We start from the raw sequence: 18,331 nt of genomic DNA on the forward strand, positions 1-18,331 counted from the left end.
CGATTAAATTTTAGTATGCCAAGATTGTCATAGTAGAGGATCGTAAAAATTTGAAACGTAAGAGCGCGGGGCTTGCACCGCCCGGTACCAGGTAACAGGCGGTACGGGCGCACATTGGGCTGTGTACACGTGTTCGCGGACAAAAGATATTTGTTAAGGTTATGGCAGTAAAATTGATGTTTTACTTAGGTGCCTAATAAAAATGAAACTTTTTCAATCAACAATAATCATAATAATACCCTGCTCCGCTACCAGCGGAATAACCATTTTTAAGTATTTTTTTATAATGAATTTTTTTTTTTTTTTTTTTGATAATTTACATTGTAAAAAAATATTTAAAATTAAGAACCAAAGTTAATAAAGAGAATAATAATAATAATATATTGTGCATAAATGTAGAAAATACAATAGGCAAATATGTATTACTTTACGAGTTTTCGATATAATACAAATATTATTATGCTAAGCTTGATAATCAAACTAAAATATTTGGTAAGTAAAAAGATTTGCTAACTTCAAAACGTTACAAATGATAACAATGAAAAGTAGTTAATTTAATTTTCCCAGATCTATGGAAAACTAAAATTTCACGTAATTAAAATGAGACTTACCACAATAAATGAGATTTATTACAAAAAATTTGATCGTTTACAAGTAACCATGTCTTTCAAACGTAGTAAATAACATCAATTAAATTTATTGGGATAATGAGTGTTTATTAATTAGACAAATAATTGCTTGTCTGAGAAAGCTAATTGTATAGGTACAGACACATCTCTAAACAAAAGTTTATTAGAACTAGTCTCATCATCAGCAGTGAAATTAATAAGAGGCACTAGCTAGCACGATCATAGAAAAAAAAAATATCAGTCAAAATATTGTGCTGGATGTGCAATAAAAGTAGAGCACTGTGCATTCTTGGTGTTTAGCGGTCGTCCTCCCACCTACGATGCGGCGGTCTCACTCTAGCGCCATCGCGCCGTCCCTGTCTGGCGGCACATTCAGTCGCCGCGGAACCCTGGCGTATCTCGCACCTGTGTTGTATACTCTGTATAGTGATGTGTGACGTTCGTAAATAAAACAAGTTATTGCAATCTAACATTGATAAAAAGTTTTTTTCATACGTGGAAATACTCTGACTTGTGCCCCTGCTGTTGTGAATTGGAGTTGCCTCGTCAGCATTTGTGTCTGAGTGGTTTCGAAACAGTGACAACAAGTTTTTCTTGTGTTGTGTTTAGTCCTTGAGTTGGAGGCTTTGGCATCGGTGACGACGCTCTACGAGTTTGGCGGGCAATTAGTGGTCAAGGTATGTTTTCTTTTGAGTATCAAACTTAAGACAATACTATCCAAAACTTGGTGTCTGGTGGAATATTAGAAGTACTTGTTTAACGGTAATGATGTGCACGCGGCGTAAACGAGATAACTTTCACAAATGCACATTTTTTTAATAATTTCTGCTAACGAACGATACTGTTATTATAAAGAGAATTATATCTATTTTTATTAAATTAAACTGAAAATTGATTTAATTTGGTATTTCACGTTAAAAGATACTTTGGGAAACATAGGTTTCTTCATTCAGATTATTTTGTGATTAATAAAAAATAAATAATAATAAATGTAAAAAATATCTACTCTATAAATGCGTAAAATTTTTATCTATTGAAACCTATCGTCAGGTGCCTCGATTGTCCCGGCGCAGTCAAGTGAAATGCTTTAAAATGGGGGACGTTATCATTGTTTGCTATTCTACCTGCTCTACCGCGGCTCTGTGCTCGCTGACACACACACATTGCTTTATTCGCGTTATTTATATTGTTATTATCACAACAGCGCTAGACAGCAATTAACAACCAGCCAACTACCAGACTGTAAATTACCCGCAAGTACATTTATCCTTAAATAAATATGTACGCTGAGGGAAAAGTAGTATTGTTTGTTATATAAATATTTTATAGGTATGTATCTCTCTTCTTCATACTTATTTACTTCGGTTCTATTGGATTGAAATTGGTTCTTAATTACCTTGTGTATAAACAAAATGTATCCAAAGATAAACCTTTAAATTAAGAATAACCATAAATGTTTAAGATAAGTCCATAAGTATATTTTTAAAGACTTCAAAAATTATACCCATAGTTTTCCTTAAAAATCATGATAAGTTTCAATTAACAGATTAATGAACTCATTCACCCTGTCAAAAATGAGCGCTCTGCCAACAATTTTATAGACTAAAATAACGGATGACGTCATGGCTGCTTTTTAAAAATTCCAACGTTCACAATATCACAGCGGAGCACGTTTCTGTCAATGCATCTTGACTCACGGCTCTGGCGCGCATAGTGATGTCACTAACCAGGTAGATGGAAAAATTTAATGAAACAAAATATTGAAACGCATTTTCAAATAAATTTTAAAACTTATTAAACGTCTATAATAATCCTAACTATACTATCTTTGCTATATCATCTCATACTTATTGACACTTTATTTTTTTATTTTTGTCCCATTAATTTTCACTTTTTACCATTGGGCGTATTTTTGGCCATTACATATTTGGGATTCATTGACCATGAACTGTCGTAACAAAAAACTGCAGCAGACCAATTAAATTTTGTATGTTTTTTCCACAATGAGGAAGCTCTTAAACTGCATCTGACCTGATGGAAATTGATAGTGTATATTTACTAAACACAGGCTTATACTTTTTATTTAAGCCAATCTAAAGTTCAATACATAATAGCCTTATACATTGCCCGATTGACCTTTTATTGTAATGATACTTAAATCTAACACCGTAGCAATAAATGATTATAGTAATAGGAGGCATTGTAACACCAATAACCATGGCGAAACGCCAAAACCGACCTTGCAGGAGATTGCACAAATCGAAAAATACTTTTCGAGTTTTTACCAAAGCTAAAGTTCTTTTGCTCCTATTCAATAACTATTAGGCCGTAACGAAGTTTTCTATTACATAGCCATTAAAATATTTACACCGTAAAACACGACTCGACCATTAGCAACAAGTTTGCTAATAAATTAAAGCACATACTCACGAGAACGCTAAATTGCACAAATTATTTCAATGCTCAGCCAAATTCGAAACATTCTGTCTTTGTTTTTGGCATTGGCATATTTTGAATTGTTTCTATTGTTAATTCATAGATTCCCACTTTAAAACACTTGTTACACAACTGTATTGCTAATAAAATAAAATAAAGTTAAACTGAATTAATTTTCAAAGAGCATTATCTTTATGAACTACTTACAGAAAAGCTCTGAGATCCTAATATCTAATTTTAATAGATATCTATTTCAGTAATGTACCTAACTAGATAATTATTTCTACTATCTCTCTTATTGTCTTCATCAATCTAAAACTTTGACCTTTTTAATAAAGCATTGATATTTCCAATATCTTGTGTATTGAAACAAAGAGCAGTTTCTATCGTCGATGTTATTAGTTTTTGTTCACAATATTGTCTCGGCACACGAAGGCTGCGGATGCCTTCAACAATGTCTCTGTTCTTCCATGCCATAGAAAACTATGGGATACTTCACACACTAACAAATAACACTGTTTTCTTCTCGTCAGCATAATCATTATAATTATCGCCATCTTACATAGTTTCACAGCTGAGGATCTTAACCTTTTTACTTACAAGAGAAAGAAAACAAATGATAACGATTATTTTCCAGTTGAAAGGCCTCAAATAGAACCCAAGATCCCTTTTATCTTAACAATTTTTAGAGTAAATTCTGCTATTCAAACACCTAACATAGCTCGCTAGCTATGTTTACAGTAAAAACGTAACGTAAGTAATTAAATTAAGCCATGACCACTGATAAGGCTCTTATCAACAGTGTAGCAAAGAAACTGTGCAGTATACGCTTTTCAATCGTTTCCTATTTCATCACGCCACAAACTAGAAATAAGAAATTTTGTAATGTGACTAGGTATGATACAACTTTTAACATAAAGCTCGGTGGAAATACCTAGTATTCGTTTTAAAATAACTTAATAACTTCTAACCAATTTTTCCTGCGTGAAAGCTACGTTCGGGGTATTGGTGGGACTGTGTACCACCAGTAGCAAAAAAACAGGTACAGTACCATCATCATCATCATCATAATCTCAACCATAGGACAGTATAATGTACATGCCTTTAATATAAGTAGTGCAACCATAAATTATGTAACAGATTTTGAAATACACAGCTGTTAATTACAGATACATATTTACAGTAAGAAAACAACCTTAAATAATACTAATTCGAAAACAGTCCGAGAAAAAGTGGATTCAATAAGAATTCTTTATTCAAAAGATGCTTTCTTTCTCATAATCCGTTTAGTCAAAACATCATTTGAATCGGAGAAAAACATGTTTGAAAACATACTCACGGAGAATCATCTTGATCGAAAACATCGCATCTCGGCCGCGTGTTTACAAAACACCCACTCGGTTAGTAAACTTGCAGGCGAGAGTGGTCGACCACGCGTGCCCCTTGCGTGCGCGCACATGTGCCCACTGTGCACGGGAAATTAATTCTTATTATGTGTATTAATATCGATTATTATGAAATTATTATAGTTAATAATGCAGGAAATGTCACGCTATTTGAATTGATTGAATTCTTGAATTAAAGCACCACAATGATAGAGAGTTTTCACTGAACGTTATTTTTAGAGAAAAACTTTTGCATTGCAAATTAAATTGATGCATTTTCTTCAACACAAATCAAACAAAACGACATAAGATGTCTGTCATAACAGATGGTAGACAATCGTAGACAGAAGACATTTTCATAGTTTTGCTGAAAGAAGTATTTAAAAACGTTGCTGCTTAGGCACACAAGTATTTTGCCAGAACATAGAGTCAGCGTTATAGAAAACTTTATAAAATTATAGCCTGACCAGGAACATAAAAACCCTCGCCATGTTGCGGAAAACTAATGGTACTAATTTCTTTTAATGGCAACAGTAACTGAAAACTTCATTTACATGTCACCTTGCATGTCAGTCTATTGTTGTCAAAGTGTAAACAAACTTTATTTTAAATGTTTGCAATTGATTTTGTCAACTTTTACGGAAATTACATGTTAGTAATAAAAGGAACATGTTGAAATGTTCATAAATTAATATTATTATTAAGCCGTGTCATGTTTTGTGGTTTACATTAGAGATGAAACGGATAGTTGTTTGGCCGGATACCGGATNTTGTCAAAGTGTAAACAAACTTTATTTTAAATGTGTGCAATTGATTTTGTGAATTAAATTGCTAAAATATTTTTATAGTCGTGAAAGAAAAGTGGTTCACAATGTGTTAATGTATTTGTCGAAGAGAAATACCAAGGGTTCGGACAATATTTTCATTGATTAATATTTCCGACAAAGGTTGTCAAATTGACTGACATGTTTATCGTATAGTACAGTCCACTATGAAAATTAACTGTAGTCTGTTTCAACTACCTATTTCAAAGTTTTTTGTCACTTTCTAAGTTTTGAATTTTATGGAATTGGGAAAGAAGTACCGAGTTTGAAGCGTTAATGAGCAAACATTGCAGTTGAATATTCAAGTTCTGAATTTGATTATTGATGAATAATAAAATAAATCCTACTAGCTAGATGGTTTCATTTAATTTATTTAAACCAGGTTACCTTTAATAATATTTTTTCGTTAATTTATGAAAATATCAGATTAGCCCCTAATCCTGAATCCTGATACATAAATTTAGCCTATTTTAATTTAACACATGTACGACTGTACTCAGTGTTGCACTATCAAATGCAATTGACGCGCCTCTATGCCAGGGTTTTTATGTTCCTGGTCAGGCTATAATAAAAGGAACATGTTGAAATGTTCATAAATTAAAAGTGCTGAGTAAGCCGTGTCATGTTTTGTGGTTTACATTATCTAATCACTAATGCATTACGAGTAAATTATTGCACTAGGTATTAAGAACACGAACACCTAATTGAATAGACACAAGGTCATCGAGCGTGCATCGATAATTAATTATAAATTAGCGAATATGCAGCTCTGGCTGTTACAAAACCGCCCATTGTTTGGAACTTGCATTACCGGGATACGTTGGCACTGTTAAGACCCGGTTTCCACTAAAGCGGTGCGGAGCGAAGCAGTTTTTCGAGTAACTAATCAGATTCCATTATTTGCATTTACTCCGCTCCGCTTCGGTAGAAATGGATCGAGCGGAGAAGTATCGGGCGCACTTGTTTTTCTATAGAATTTGACAACAAGGCGGCGCAGCGCGCTGCGGAAAAGAGCGGAAGTGTGCGGAGCGGTACGGTGTTTCATAAATAGCAATAGACTGACAGCTGATAGCTACGCACAGCTCACACATCTCCTCTCGTCTCCGCACCGCTCCGCTTTGGTGGAAATAGCCTGCCAGCTTTGCCGCACATCTCCTCTCCGCTCCGCCTTGGTGGAGACCGAGCCTTACCCGATGCGATGGCACTGTTAGTTGTTACCCAACCGCGGCGAAAAAACGTTGTGAAATTATATCGGACACAGCCTTACCGGCTAGTGAAAGTCGCAGTTCCGTGCTAAGTAAGTAATTATTCACAATTCAACACAAGCTGACGTAGAGCTGATGTGTTTACGAAGGTAGCAGGAGAGTAAAAGCTATAGGAAAACCATAAGTAGATCCGGTAATCCGATTTATGATAAAGTTAAAGGTGATGCCATTAAAGTTTTAAGATATTATTCAAACAGCAGGAATTTACTGGATACTCGGCTTCTTGCCTTCTTGCCTTGTTTAATAACCTGTTTGATATCTGTGCAGTGTGAAAGCAAAAAACTTAAAAATAATGATCACTGTAACCCAGAGAGGGTAGTAGTCAGTATCGAAACCATCTAAGAAGTCTTCAAAGAATATTTACTGAATCGTAACCAAGAAATGCAATATTTAATTGCCTGATGATTTTTTTGCCTGTTTTTGTTGAAATTAATTGGAACAGATCGATGTCCAAATGAAATTGCAATATTTATAGCACATCATTCTGATTCAACCTGCTTAAAAGTTTATTGAACTGCAGTCTATAAATAAAATGAAAAAAGAACTATCCAGCCCGCATTACTATTCATTGCAGCATTGCTTTGTCTTTGTGGCCATGTTTCAGTAATAAAAGTTTATTTATCGAGAAACACATTAAATTTAAATCAACTACGCTCAAACGGCTATAAACAATACAATATGCACTTTACGGTGGCATAAATAAATACTTCCTTCCTACTTTTTATTTCTTCCACGGCGTTAAATATCCAATTAACTGACGTAATTATGTCGTTGACATTCGCCATCGTTAGTCTATAGCCATGGGTTCCCTGGGGATCACCTCTTTCCCACGTCTGGAAGGAAGCCTTACAAAAACACAGCGAACTTCCTCCGAGACAGTTGAATAGTGTCGTTACATTTACGAAGGCGTAACCGTGGCAAAAAATATCCGACGATGAAACGAAGTCTATCAATAGATAGTCACTTGTTTTTTTAAATGTCTGCGTTTATTTCTGTGACGTCAAGTTGTAATCGAAAGAACACCAACAAACTTTTTTATTTTTTTTATTAAAATGACGCTGACGATGTTAGTCTAATAGATGCTTCTAAACATTTGTAGTTAGTAACCTTAATACCTGTGATAGCTTTGTATCTTATCAGACACTTATGACGGCATGTAAAGTTTAACATCAGGGTTGTTACCTAGTGTGACCTTTTGTTAACATCCACGGCAACAACGAAGAACATTCGAAGCCACCTCCTCACCTATTAATAACTTTTATATTACTTACATTGACGCAAAATCTTAAAGTGCGTCATCATTACAACTTAGCCTTTGTTCTTGATAGAAATCATTCAGCCTTGGAATATGCACAGTTATCCGTTAATATTCTATGTATACGTAGAAAAGAAGATACCTAACGGATAACTGTCACTGTAGGTACAGAATAGGTACAGAATCCTTTATATTCTAACCGATCTCTTGATCGGTTACTAAAAAACCAGTGAAACCATTTTCGTTATAATTCGTAACCGAAATGTCCGAAATCAAGCACTTCCCTAACATTATATCGGGGATGTCGCGGTACGATGATCACGTATGAATATTGTGGGGTGCATGTTTAACAATAACATTGGCTGGATAATTTAATGATTGTTTGAAACTTCCCGGATTTTCCCATGCTTGTTCCCATGAAAATTCCTATGGCTTATAATAAAGAGGGCATTAGCTTTTGGCTTCGTCTATCTATTAAAGAAATGTTCATATTACGATCTATATTAATTAACTCATCAGTGACTTCTACAAGCTGAAAATGATAATACCTATTTAAAAATTGTGTCTCGGACTAAAACTACAGGGTGTTAGGTAAATGGGTATATGAGCCGACACTAGCCCATGTTAACATGGGCATATAAATGGTATGGTGAAGTCAATAATTCGATATCATCATTTTATTATTTTGAATTTTCATACAAAATAAATTTTATAAAATCAGATTTGTATGAAAATTAAAATAATTAAAATGAAGATATCAATTTTCTGACTTCACGATACCATTTATATGCCCATGTTAACATGGGCTAGTGTCGGCTCATATACCCATTTACCTAACACCCTGTATAGGTGTAGCGCCTAACTCAGTCACTGCCTGAGGTATGGAGGCACTGGAGGGGTGACATTGACATATGATGACGTGACAGATCATACAAATCTGCCCCCCTAGACAAAACGCACTTTTTGATCGAATCGAAAATCGAATCCGTCAAAACTCCATACAAAAAGGGTCTTTTCGACCACTTTTCGACTGGTTTGCGATCATAATTTGCACTTTGTCTAGACCCACTGAAGCATACCTAAAGTCTCACTTACGTTTGACTTGCCAAAAACGCTGGTACTGAGTTAAGCGATAGTTTTACGGTTTTACTAAAAAAAATCAAAATTTCTGCATTATGTAGAACATTAAGTACATTTTAATGCTTTCATGCGATGGTCAATTAGACGATCGCCTGTCTAGCGGCCATGTATTTGTAATTTGTAATCTCGTTGAGTCCCAGACGGCATTAATTAATGTCATAACAATTGATTATCTATTGTGTCTAGATTCGCGGAGCTTGAAGGATTAATACATACCTAGTTGTTTTTTGAAATGTTTTATGTGCGCTTTTTGATATAAAACAGCAAAAAGTTTACAATGCTGATCATAGATTATTTCGCAGTGAATCAGTGAATGGATAAACATCGCATATGCAACCAGAAATGAAGCAATGGCTTAACAATGTTATGTTATGGCGGGAATAATGATTTAATTATCCGATGTTATGATTGATATGGAGAGAATGGTGTAATTTGTATAATGACATAAAGAATAGAAAACAAAGTGACTAACGAGGGAGCGATACCATTTGTAACAACTAACCGATGATACATTAAAGTTTTTTCACTCCGAGACTTGATATGTCGTCTAACATCGCACGGGACTAAATTCCCACCTCTCTTTCCCACCGCTGCAACTTCTGTGTAGCCAGGAACTACAGTTTGACCGTCAATATAAACCCAACCAGTGAAGGTCAAGTTTGTCCCGGGAGAAAGCCGTAACGAAATTAATCAGAAGAACGTAGGAGGAGTTCGGAGTTAAGGTTACTTCCCTCCAGTGCAGAGCAGATGCATGACAGACAGGAGACAAAACAAAAGTTAACTTCTAAGAATAGATATGCACCACGGACAGTCAGTCTACCAATTTATTAGGATCTATCTTGTGAGCTATTAGCTACCTGCCAATAAAGCACGGAAATTGTTCGTTGTCGCGACAAAATCAGTGTAATAAATTCGGTGTAATAACATAGTACGCTACACAGCACCTCAAGAAAAGAGCTGGGTATACTTTCTCAATATTTCATAATTTATAGGCGTCAATTCTACAAGCTAGACCAATCAATCAAGAATAATTAAATTAAAACAAAATTACTGATACTTATACTTGTCGGTGTTTAAAAACTGACAGGGACAATGTTAACGTATCGTTAAAGTTAATTGGTAAAGAAAATGACAACAATAAATTACATCTTTATTTATTAAATAAATAGAAGAAAATTCTTAATTAATACCTAATCAGTTCAAATTAGGTATGAAATGTTACCTCACAATCAATTGTTTAATTGAAGTAGACAATTGATAATTTTGATTAAGTAGTTATTTGATAAACTACTACACTAAGGTGCACTATACAGGGTGGAAACGATAAGTGATCTCACTCGATTATTTCTAAACTATAAAAGATATCAAAAAACTAGATCACTTATCGTTTCCACCCTGTATAGCATTACATCATGTTCTGTTATTGATTGATATACTCGTAAATAAGTTATCACAAAAATAAGCATGTGCACTTATAAGGGTTCGTATGTAGTGAACCTCAGTTATAAGTGAAGAAAATTGCGAACTTAATATTCTGTCTTTGAGCTTTTAACTAAGTGAAAATCATAGCTAAATGTTTTAACTAAGACTCTACCAATTCCCAGCAGTGCGGTTTAAGCTTACCCATTATGTCCTACCTACACTTTGTACGCTCGGCTAATGACTGACTAATCGCCTAGAAATATCGGGCCATACTGAGCCCTGCTTTCGAGCGAGCTTTCACTACGTATTGTCATCCCTACGCTGCGCCGGCGCAAGAGCTTTCTCGCGTGACTCACTTTTTATCGCCTATTGTACATACCTCAGCCATTGCAGGGCCCAGCTAAGGGCTAGTCACAAAATAAAGCTGGAGCTAAGATACCAAGGTTTCTTTTAAAAGTCCCTTGAATATTGGTATTTCATGATATTTATTACCGACTGAAATGTTTCATTTGTCCGATTATCTTTACTTTTAAATAATGTCAAGAGTATCGATTGTGACTTTTCATAATCATATTTGACTCAATGTAATGATTATTTGATTGATGAGTCCAAGACCTAGAGCGGTCCAGACTAAGTAATTTCAAAAAACCTGAAAAAATATGTTGCGGGCTATCTTCTTTACCCATCTTCATTGCTTCAAGGATAAATAAAAATGGTGCTGCGATAAATTCTCGCATTTAATTAAGTACTTACTTATTTCTCATTTAAAATTCAATAAGATTCTGCAGTGGAATTGTGTAAAGCAATCGTTATCATTTGACAGTTCATAACGTACGATTATTGTACGATTGTCAAACGCTTTGTTTAACTGACTTTATCGTACGTTATGAACTGTCAAATGATTACGATTGCTTTACACAATTCCACCTCAGCTCCGAAGCCCCCTCTGTTCGTTTGTCACACAGTCGTAAAGTTCACATAGCTTTGTCTCGCTACTTCTTTGTCTTATGTTATTCATGATTGTAACCTGAAGATTCACATTTCCCTTTATTGCAGTAGTTACGGAGAGAATATCAGCAGAAACTTCATTTAAGTAAGTGTGTGACAAAATTTTAAGTTATGCAAGACATTTTGTAGTACCTACTAAAAATAACCTTCGAATAAGGCATTACGACGCGGTAAGTAGTTGTAGTAAACATTGTAGTCAAGCTGAAAATAATGTAGCTACCTACTTAGGTACTATTCATTTTCAGTGGTAGATAAATTATTGGATTGCCTAATATTTATAATTATGACAATATACTAATACTCGATATAAGGTGACTTTTTATCGAAACGAAAACACATGTTGAAATGTAATCCTGTACCTAAAAAGGGGTGTAGCAATGTTTTAGATTGTATCTAACAATGTCATCAATCATTATACCCACTTCACGCTTCACCAAACAATTCAATTCAATATTTTGTTGAAAGTACCAAAAATCAACCAGCGTCTAGCTCCCTAAACTACGTTTTAGTAGTGACAAAAGCTTCTTCGTAGCAAAATTGTACCGAGTATGTGTTTCGACTCTACTTAGAAATCTTTGACGTCATAAAGCTAACTCTACTCAAGGTTCTATTATGCAAACACACGTCCCGTGGGTGTCCACTATCCACCAACGTGTTTGAAGTACCCTCCAAACCAATTATCGAGTGATCGCTAATAGAATTAAAATCACTTCATGGGGTTTGACACGATTAACACGTCATATTTAAAAGTTGTCCCTTGTAAAAAGGGGTGTAACAATGTTTCACTTAGGCTGAGTTGCACCACCCAACTTTGACCTGTAATTATAACGATAACCGGCTTTTTTGTATGGAGTTTGACAGATTTTTTACTTTTGTCAAAGTTAAAGTAAGATGGTGCATCCCAGCCTTAATGTCATCAACCTCAGCTCTAAAGAATTCAATTAAATATTTACTTAAAAGTACAAATGACCCACATCAACCTAAAGTTCTATGTTTTATATAGTAGTGATAAAAGCTACTTTGCAACAGAATGTGTAAGTCAGATGTACTAAGATAGAAGTATTTGACGTCACAAAGCTGACTCTACTCAAGGTTCTAATAATGCAAACACACGTCCCGTCCGCCAACGTGTTTGAAGTACCCTCCAAACGTTTGCGCCACATGATCCACCACGTGTAACTGACCAATAAATATTAAAGTGGGGAATTATCGAGTGATCGCTAATAGAATTACGACCGCTTTAGCGTTTATCGAGTTATCCGACAAGCCGATAAGTTTCACGTGTTTTAAGAATAAAAGCGGTAGGCTTATTGTAATTTGCATAGAGCCTCGTGATCCTTTGAAGCCTTATTGAATTCCTGTAAAGTATTATTTCAGTTTAGAATATTGGCTTATTTAAGTACTCCATCTAAGAGTAAATATAAACTGCAACTGTGAGTAGAAAACCAGCAATAAAAACCTATTTTGTAGTTAAAATACGCAACAATGAAAAAACTAGTCAGAACAATAAGTTCGCCACTGCTCGTCAATATTAAAACATGCTGACTAAATAAAGATAAAATAAGCATCAAATAGCAGACTGATTAAATGTCGGGGGTCGTAATAACCCCTTGCGATGCACCGCAAATGTTCGATACCTGTCCGAATGGGCCGCCTACGTCCGCTGCAAGCCGTCATTAGTTTGCGGGTAGTACAGTTAGATAGGGATCGATTGGAAGGGACAACAACTTAAAATAGCCATCAAATAGAACAACAATCAGTCATTCCACTAAAACATCATTCTATTGATGAGGGGACAAACGCTCTTAGTGATTACCCCACTTTAAACTTGATTTAATGACAATTACCTCCTTACGACTTGACTCTCTCGGAGTGCTGATAGAGCAATAGAATGTTCGGCACTTTGACATTAAAGTTTAGTCCCATTAACATAACCTTTGGCCTGATCATTACTTACCGTCACGTGTACCATCGTTATGGTTAAAAAACATACAATAACCCTCCTTCTAGCGCAGTCGGGTATTAAAGTAGGTAGACAATTTGTCAGCTACTTTTACCATGAGACTGATGTTGAAATGATAGAATCTTTCTTAATTTGTTTTGTTTTATAATCTCCCTATTATTCTCCTACATTACTATGGTTGCCTAAAACCGATTTACGGTGAAGTCACCCCATACTCGGTACCATAACAACCATAGATTGTCATTTAACGCCCCTCTATGATACTGTTACCGTAAGTTGCGGTCAACAGTAGCGGGGTGTCCATTATGTAACCGGTCATGCTTTCTTGACTTCTAAATGCGTGTACGCACTGAATAAACAATGAAAAGTATCTAAGGATAACTTGCTTTGTTCTTGGACAATTATTTTTAACCAGTATAGTTAAGTTACTTTATGCCTAAGAGTTAAACTAGGGTTATGGTGTAATGTAAAGGATTGTAGGTTCTACTCAACGAGGTATTATGACGTATGTACTTTGAAAACAATGAATAATTAATAAGAATACTATTGTTTTACTCAGTCAACCGAAAGTGTAAGATATGAAAATTAACATGAAAAAGTGACATGAAAATTCACGTTAAATATAAAGAACATAACATCTTAGCATTTTAGTGTCTTTACGAGTGCAGTTTGTCATTACCTCTACAATTGCTTAACATCATCCTTAAAGATTAGCAGCTATTATAATTAGCTAATTAGTTACGGTTTTGTCATTTAAAGAACCGAAGAACCTGTTTCATACGCAACAATTGACTCAATTGTACACATTCGTTAGCCATACATGGTATTTGGTACGTTTTTGGAACGTACATCTACTACAATGGCCGATAAAATCTTAAGCCAATGAAAATGAATTCAAACCTTTCTTTTCTTGGTAACAATCACGTAATTACCCAGCAGTACAAGGTTATATAAAACTTTCAAGTACCTATATCTTCAGCACCTGCGCCAACACCATTGTTCTTCGTTGTTTACGCAGATTGTTTGTCGACCGTCGCCAGCGCATTCCATCCTACAATGTCGATGAAGTCATTCTTTATTGTTGACTTCTGCACTCTTGAAGTAGGTAGAAACGTTTGTTATCTTCCAAAAATAAAATGTCACATTAGTAATAAACTATACTCAATGAGTTTTTACTTGCTATAACTTTTCACTGTGCGTCATACTTACGGCTTACGTGGTTTTATATTGAAAAGGATGCATCCAATTTATACTTATGTGGCAAAATCAAAACTGAACGCCTCCGTAGTCCAGTTAGATGGAGAGAGAGACATCTCGACTCAAACGTCCTAGAATTTATTCCTAGATGAAGCAAATATACTAATAAATAGGTATACTAAGGTAACTAACTATTCGAATTTAATTGAATTTATTGTGAAAATACCCAACAGCTAATTGGTTCAAAAGTGGAAACACATCTTATTTAAAATCTATAAAATCAAATGCTCGTTATTGATTTGCAAGACCTTAATGTACAGTATTAATTCTTAGAAAAAACCAGTGCTTTTTACATCACATAAAGCTGTATCACGATTAGACAATCCTCGGAAACATCGTATCCTGTTATTACGCTAACCTTGAACGTTAAAAGGTAAACTAATTCGTAAATTAATTTTCATTAGTCGGCTAATTAATACGCACTGATACTATTACTGCCACTGACATAATTGCTACACAAATTCACTGAATTTTTCAATTTATTAATATGAATTAGCGGAAAAGCAAGTTTCGTAAGTCAGGCGTGTATCGTAGTATGAAACTAAATTAATTACTTGTATATGAATATTTTTACAAGATTTGTAACATCGAGTTGATATCAAATTAAACTTAGCTGTAATATATTTCATATACCTAATCTATCATAAAATAAAAAGTAAACAAAAAAATAAGAATAGAAATTGCAATCAATAATTTTACTCTTTTAAAACTCAAAACACTTTTACAATGAGCAATAAAATGCCTACTACATAATACTTGTATAAAATAAAATTATTAAGGCTAAAAATATTTATTATTAAAGCTGTTAGCCAGAAAAGAAAACTACATTGATTTTTGTCAAGATTTATGAAGTATCATTTACACTAACAATAATACAAATGATATTTTTTGTTTGGAATTTTGCGTTGGTTTGTTCACTGTTTCACAGTTTTGGCATTAATCCAACTACGGCATCCGCTTATGAAGCCAAATTGGCAAATGGACATATTACAAAAAGCTACCATATTAAAATAGAAAAAATAGTATAAAAAAGACATGGGAATACTTAAGTTGGCTATCTATCTAGAGGCGAATCTAAAATTGAAGTGACTTGCGATTGCAGTGCGTTAGTATCACCCGCAGACTACTTCAAGATGTTACAATTAGATAACTTGATGATAAACTTTGATAGTCAATGATTTGACAGGATTTAGATAGGTACTTAGATCTTCAAAAACAACAAGCCCATACGTTGATGCAAAAGTTTTACAGAATGATCCGTGAAACATAAGCAAAATCTATGAAAACCTGCAATTACTATAGAAGTAGCTGTACATCTCTCAATTGTCTGTCAAAATGCGACTCTCCCTTAGCCCATAGATATTATAGGCACATTAAGGGAAACTCATGACTTCACAAGCTCGCGAAAATTCTATATTGAAAAACCAACTCAGTTTTCAGAGTTACAAAAGCATTTCCTAAAGTCCGTAGTTGTGTCATAGAATTATTGGTAGTGCCAAATATCCAATTAGGAACAAATCGAATCAGAATGATTACATATTTATAGCTAGGTCATATTGTTTAGACACCCAGTTAGAACAGTCGTGACCACAATCCAAGCTGTGTCACGCACACGGTCGGCCTCTGAAATGTACTCGTAATAAATACGGAGTTGTAAAATCTATTACCAGTCAACAATCTATTTCAGTTGTGACGTGAAAGTAACAAGAATCAATTAAGTTTTAATATAATACCAATGCCAACGAACTGATACCTTGTTAGTAATGTCAGGCATATGCTAGAATTGAAATTTACTACAAAATATATAAAATTATTTTTAAAGAAACCATTCACCATTTTTAAAGAACCAGTGCATCAGACTTTAAAATAGAAGTAAACTCAACATAATCTTCGTAGGCATACAAAATGATTACAAATACAAGTTTACGTAAACAGACAACGGCACACCAAGCTAAACACTATAGGGACTTATGTAATTGTAATTAGTGTGATTTTGCAACAAAATTACCTATCTGATATGCTATCATACTACAAACCCGTATGTACATTAGACGCTACATTATAGAGCACGCTTGCGTATTTTTCCGAATTACAATTAAACTACAATCTACATTCACCGAATCGTTCCGATTGCAATTATGTTAATGAAAAACTAACGTGCGCATTGCGTGCCACTTCTAAGCGTGGAAACTTAGGCAAAAAGCTAGTCTGTCAACACAAAGTGATCACACATTGACAATGAACCGAGAACCTTGATCTAGCACGTAGATGCTGGTTGAACGTGCCATGTAAAGATATAGGTAGGTACTCAGGTAGGTATAACGAAGTGCCAAGTGATGATAGTCTTTAGACGTCTTCAGCTCTTTTAAACCAAGAAGGTCGTGCGGATAATCCCTAGATATCTATAGACTAGCAGTCTAAGCTGCAAATTCTAAGCTGATTATTGATGTAGATAAGACGCAAACATACAACTTTATTTTGCACCTTCCGCCTGATCATCACTTTCTATCTATAGGGTGACATGCATGTAGAGCTTCTTTGTTGATGTTAAAAAGCGTTTATTTCTTTTAATACAATTTTCGGTTTATAACCCAAATTAAGAGGTAAAACTAAAGTGCAGAAGTAATAAAATCAAGGTTTCGATTTCAAAAGTATTTCACTAAATCCACTTCGTTACAAATCCCGTAGCAGTGATACAACCGCATACGCATGTAACTACGTTGCAATTTGCATCCTAGGAAATCATGAGTTTCTAATTCATGCCATGCGGGTAGATAGCGGTGCCAAGTACCATTTGATCGAACAAAACGTACTATAAACAGGAACTTCATAGTTTTCTGCAACTAGGATAATGGTAACCGGTCTCATGTCCAGACAATCTTTACTTGACGTGACTTGAATGTGATAGTCCTAACTTCTAACTTGTGGCCAATTGCTACACGCTAAAAAGATTAACTTGGTTTGATCTGAAGTTTGTTGAATTCTTGTCGAGTCAATAAAATACAGAATCTGGTAAATTCAAATTCAAATAGTTTATTACATACATAGGCCCTTTCCAGAGCACTTAAACTCGTCCCAAATATATGTATAGCTTGCCCTACCACCACTTCGGGAAAACATAATAATATGGGCTGATGGTGCTGAGAAGTGGCGGACTCAGATGACGTCTTATGACGCCTTGACAATAACGTGAGAATGGATCCAGTGACTTCATAATTATAATGTTCTATTACGCCTACGTCCTACATGTAAGTCCAAATTACAAAATAAGGGGTTGGAAGACCTACTTTACCACTTTTTGGCAGCACCAGCTAGGCGTGGAATGGAACAGGCTGTTCCGGTCGCCCTAGAAAGCGGAATCGATCGTGGGTCGACGTCCGAAGGCAACCTTAAAACCTTATGTGGAACAAGGTGATTCGGAATTGTGCTAAGAAATGGACCAAAAGCGTAATGGTTTGTTTGAATGAGTTGGATTTGGTAACTAGGCTTTTAGGGCAGTGCTATATTTAGGAAGGTTACACCTATACCAAGTTGGATAAGCTGGTTCCTGATCAAAACTCAAGCTGTTTCTTGATGTGCTATCTATGTGGTTATAATGAAGCGAGTTTGGGAAGATGCCCATTCACGCGTTCCATTTGGGTACTCCTCTCCTTGAAGGCAATACTCTCCTATGCTATGTACCTAATTGCCATGCTTATGACGTTGCAAAGCGCTTGGTGCCCTTAATGAGTATATCGACCACATAAA

General features: G+C 35.1%; 1 protein-coding gene across 2 annotated transcripts in view; it reads left to right on the plus strand.

Moving 5' to 3' along the window:
• The first annotated feature begins 986 nt into the window (after positions 1 to 986).
• The window catches only part of nuf (rab11 family-interacting protein nuf), a 98,857-nt gene continuing 81,512 nt past the window's right edge, over positions 987 to 18,331 (plus strand). For both annotated transcript variants that reach the window (XM_028322532.1, XM_028322533.1), the window contains exon 1: positions 987 to 1,306. The gene's annotated coding sequence lies outside the window, so the exon portion shown is untranslated. The remainder of the gene's footprint in view (positions 1,307 to 18,331) is intronic.

The sequence above is a fragment of the Ostrinia furnacalis genome, unplaced genomic scaffold, assembly GCF_004193835.3.
Source record: "Ostrinia furnacalis isolate ACB-3 unplaced genomic scaffold, ASM419383v2 OfSCF7664, whole genome shotgun sequence".
NCBI classification, from domain to species: Eukaryota; Metazoa; Arthropoda; class Insecta; order Lepidoptera; family Crambidae; genus Ostrinia; species Ostrinia furnacalis.